Here is a 5429-nt window from a genome sequence, read left to right on the forward strand (position 1 = left end):
ACTCCCTTCCTCTGCTCTACCCCCTTCCCCTCCCCACAGTACTTGTCTGTATTTGTACATATTTATTGCTCCATTTATTTTATTAATGATGTGTATATATCTGTGATTCCATTTATCTATTTGATGGTATTGATGCCTATTTGTTTTGCTTTGTTTTGTTGTTGTCTCCCCCTTCTAGACTGTGAGCCTGTCGTTGGGTAGGGAATGTCTCTCTCTCTGTTGCCCAATTGTACTTTCCAAGCACTTAGTACAGTGCTCTGCACCAGGTAAGCACTCAATAAATACAATTGAATGAATGAATGACCTGCCAACGTCATGCATGACATTTTGCAGAGGTTCACAAGTCTGCCCCACATTCCCCCTACAGTCTACTCCAGAGTCCCCTTCCCAGTCCTTGGGAACTTTAAGGCTCCCACTCGAGCCAGGGGACTCGGTGGCTGGAGGCCAAGCCGAGAAGGGCTGGGGCTTAAAATAAAAATACCAGACATAAAGGCGTCCCGTGCCCTCTCCGACCACCTGAAAAGTGGCTGTTCTCTGGAGAAATGTCCCCCGACATGAATCCTATCATGCAGACTCTATTATACCTTTCCTGGGGTAATCAGCCCCCTTCCCCCCTCCTTTCCCCACAGCCCTTATGTATTTATCTTTAATTTATTTATTTATATCATATTTACTGAGCGCTTACCATGTGCAGAGCACTATTATTAAGCACTTGGGAGAGGACAATGCAATAATAAACGTAAACTGTGAGCCCGTTATTGGGCAGGGATTGTCTCTGTTTCCGAATTGTACACTCCAACCGCTTAGTACAGTGCTCTGCACATAGTAAGCGCTCGATAAATACTATTGAATGAATGAAACATTCCCTGCCCACAATGAGCTCACAGCCTTGATGACTGTATTTATGTGTCTCTCGCTCTGAGGTCGTTGTGGGTAGGGAATGTATCTGTTATATTGTTCTAATGTACCCTCCCAAGCACTTAGTACAGTGCTCTGCACATAATAAGTGCTCAATAAATACGATCGACCGACCGGCTGGCTGGCAGTGGCCCCTGGTGATGGCGATCCAGCCAGGCTCTGTGGCTTTGGCAGCCTAGGCTGGAGCCAGACTCCGGGATCAGAAACCGGTGAAGGAGCTTGAAGACTGAAACAAGGAGCCAGAATTGGAATGGCAACTGGGGGCAGATCTGGAAGGAAGGTGGGCGCCAGCCTCTGGACCCCCTGAGGCCGGGAGCTGGGGATCCCCCCAGGGCCGGAGAAGAACCTGCAGTGCACTCGTGAGGGAGTCCAGAGCCAGCCTGGTGAGGGGGAAAGGCCTATTGGGTAGAGCATGGGCCTGGAAGTCAGAGGACCTGGGTTCTAATTCCAGGTCCTCCACTCACCTGTTGTATGACCTCGGGCCAATAAGTTAACTTCGCTGTGCCTCAGTTACCTCAAGTTTTAAATGGGAATTCAATACTGTTCTCCCTCCTACTTAAGACTGAGAGCCCCATGCCAGACAGGAACTGTGTCCAGCCTAATTAATTTCCATGCAAGATAGGGACTGTGTCCAACCTAATTAATTTTTACCTAATAGTAAATGCTTAACAAGTACTTTTTTATGGTATTCGTTAAGCACTTATTATGTGCCAGACACTGTACTAAGCACTGGGGTGTACTAAGCACAAGCTAATCAGGTTGGACACAGTCTCTTGTCCCACATGGGGCTCACAGTCCCAATGACCATTTTACAGAGGAGGCATCTGAGGCGCAGAGAAGTGATTTGCCCAAGGTCACACAGCAGAAAAGTGGCAGAGCCAGGATTAGAACCCAGGTCCTACGGACTCCCAGGCCCACACTCTATCCACTAGGATTCACTGCTTCCCATTTCTTCTGTTGCTATAAAACAAACAAACAAACAGAACAAGGGTGGAGTCAAGTCAAGCCAGTTGAGGCCTCAGGACAGCAGGTAAAGAAAAACCCTGGTAGGAAGGAGAGTTGGCCCCGGGGGCTAGGCTTATGTGTCTACTCATCGAGATCCTAAACTAATCTGAAATACTGTCCCTCTAAGGGGTCTCTGAAACCCCCCAGACCCGGCCCAGGCTTCCTAAAAGCGGGAGATTCCACAAGTAGGGGAGAGAGATTCTGGGTGGGAAGAGCAGCGGGGAGAGGCGGGACTCAGAGAGGGGAGGGCAGAACGGAACCATACTTCTTCCCTCCGCAGCAGTTCCTGATTTCTTCATCTGCGGCCTGGCCCGAGCGGGCCTGAGTTGTTTATAGGTTTAGGTCCAAGAGGAAAAAGGAAATAGAGAACAAGAAAAGGGGGAAAAACAGACTGAGGGTGGAGCGGCCAGAGATCACAGCAGATTAATTGCCGATGCTTGGCAGAGGCTCGCCAGTCGTGCGTCCAACAGACTGGCTTTCTGAGCCGCTGACCCTGCTCAGCTGGGGGAGGGGTAGAGGCAGGGCGGGGAGTGGGAATAGCTGGGAGACCCAGGACGGGGGGAAACAGAGGGACTGACTCCCCATAACTGAGATGGGACTTCCTAAAATCGCACCTTCTCTGACAAGTTTTCCTCAATTAATTTCCCTCCAACCGGTGTCATATTAACCCTTCAGGCAACTCTAGCACTTATGACCTTATTTACACTCTACTGAACTATTCCTTCCTTCATTCGATTGTATTTATTGAGCACTTACCATGTGCAGAGCACCGTACTAAGCACTTCGGGGAGTACAATGCAACAATAAACTGACACAATCGCTGCCCACAACGAGCTTACAGTCTGGGGGTCGGGGGTGGATACAGACAATAATATATATAAGTAAATTACAGAGAGACACATAAGGAGCTGGGAGGGGGGATGGAAAAAGAGAGCAGACCAGGGTGACAAAGAAAGGAGTGGGAGAAGAGGAAAGGAGGGCTTAGTCAGGAAAGGCCTCTTGGAGGAGATGGGCCCTCAGTAAAACTTTGAAGGAGGTGAGAGTCATTGTTTCAGTGAATTCATTCAGTCATTCTGACCACTGTGGTTGTGAGTACAGTGGCTGGCACACAATAAGACGTTAACAAATGCCATAATAATCACAATTATTACTGTGATGTGATTACTGTGATTACAATTACAGGGTGGTGGGGAGGAGGAAGCTGAGTCCTAAATTCACCAAAGAGTCTTATTGCAATTAGGGGGAAGAAGCAGGCTTGTCTTGTCTTATGCTGTCGAGTCATCTCCGACCCATAGAGACACCATGGATGCATCTCTCTCAGAATGCCCCACCTCCATCTGCAATCATTCTGGAAGAAGATCCATAGAGTTTTCTTGGTAAAAGTAGGGAAGCAGTTAACCATCACCTCCTTCTGCGTAGTAAACTTGAGTCTCCGCCCTTGACTCTCCCATGCTGCTGCTGCCCAGCACAGGGAAGTCTTGACTTGTAGCAGATTGCCTTCCACTCTTTAGCCACCAGCCAAGCTAGGAATGGAATGGGATAGGCCTCTGCTTGAGTATCCCTCCCTTAGTCGAGACTGATAGAGAACTGGAGACTCCCCAGGTGCGACCCTGAGAGGATTGAAGCAGTCTAGAATCCAGGAATCCTGACTGCCAGACCACTGGCCTCTCTCACTGGCTCATCCAGCCTATTCCAAGTCCCAGGCTGGTTTCCCGAGTTCCCTCTGGGGTTGTAATAATAATAATAATAATAATAATAATGGTATTTGTTAAGTGTTTACTATATACCAGACACAGTACTAAGTGCATGGGCCTGGAAGTCAAAGGACCTGGGTTCTAATTCCGGGTCCTCCACTCGCCTGCTGTATGACCTTGGGCAAATAAGTTAACTTCTTTGTGCCTCAGTTACCTCAAGTTTTAAATGGGGATTCAATACTGTTCTCCCTCCTACTTAAGACTGAGAGCCCCATGCCAGACAGGAACTGTGTCCAGCCTAATTAATCCCCATGCAAGATAGGGACTGTGTCCAACCTAATTAATTTTTACCTAATAGTAAATGCTTAACAAGTACTTTTTTATGGTATTCATTAAACACCTATTATGTGCCAGGCACTGTACTAAGCACTGGAGTGTACTAAGCACAAGCTAATCAGGTTGGACACAGTCTCTTGTCCCACATGGGGCTCACAGTTAACCACAGTACTAAGTGCTGGGGTGAATACAAACAAATTGAATTGGACAAAGTCCCTATTCCGCGTAAGGGTCTCAGTCTTGATTCCCATTTTACAGTTGAGGTAACTGAGAAACAGAGAAGCGGGGATTAGAACCCATGACCTTCATACTCCCAGGCCTGTTCTCTATCCACTGTGCCATTGTGCTTCCCACTATGCCATGCTGTTCCTCAGAATTGGATCCACAAATGCCATGGGCCGCTTTCTGCTAGGTCCTGGGCAGGGCTCAGTGGAACTCCCCTCTCAGGGCATCGCGGGAAAGAGGCAGGTGAAGCTGCCTCTGATGCTGGCTAGGAGCCTACTGGATTGTAAACTCACTGTGGATAGGGAAGGTGTCTATTTGTACATTGTACTCTCCCAAGCACTTATAACAGTGTTCTGCCCAAACTAAGTGCTCAATAAATGTGAATGAATGACTACTGGATCCCATCCCTGCTCCCCACCCACACTGGGTTCTAATTCTCGCTCCACCACTAGTCTGTTGTATGACCTTGGGAAAGTCACTTATCTTCTCTGCTTGTTACCTCGTCTTTAAAATGGCGATTAATAAATAATCAAATAAACAATTCTGGCCTTGTTAAACCCTTACTATGTGCCAGGCAATGTATTAAACACTGAGGTGGATACAAGCAAATCAAGTTCGACACAGCACCTATCCCACGGGGGGCTCGAAGTCTCGTTCCCCAATTTACAGAAGAGGTAACTGAGGCCCAGAGAAGTTAAGTGACTTACCCAGCAGGCAAGTAGCGGAGCCAGGATTATAAACCAAGACCTTACACTCCCAGACCTGAGTGCTATCCACTATGCCATGCTATGTGAGCCCCCCCGGGGCATGGACTCTGTCCAAACTAATTAGCTTTTATCTACCCCAGGATTTAGTACAGTGCATGGCACACAGAAAGCCCTGCTTCCTCCCGAGCCTCTTGGAAGAAAGAGGGCAGAAAGACACCGACATCCCCCTTCTCATTCCATAGAAGGAGAAGCTTAGGCCTTGGAGTCAAGAAGTGAGATACAAGTGGTAGGAAGATTGCGGCAGTCAGTGGCTTTGGGTCCCCATGATCTCATCCCCCACAGTACCTACCTCTCACCCTTTCAACTATGTGAAATCAAGTTTGGCCAGAGCCTCAGGAACAAAAGTCCCAAAGAAAACATCTGCGCAGCTGCCACTCCTCCCCTTCGAGATTAATTCAACCAGAAAAGAGATTGGGGGTTGGGGGGAGGGAGGGAGAAAAAGAGGGAGGGAGAAAAAAGGGAAAAAAGGGAGATAGAGAGACAG

This window comes from Ornithorhynchus anatinus, chromosome 1 (genome assembly GCF_004115215.2).
Source record: "Ornithorhynchus anatinus isolate Pmale09 chromosome 1, mOrnAna1.pri.v4, whole genome shotgun sequence".
NCBI classification, from domain to species: domain Eukaryota; kingdom Metazoa; phylum Chordata; class Mammalia; order Monotremata; family Ornithorhynchidae; genus Ornithorhynchus; species Ornithorhynchus anatinus.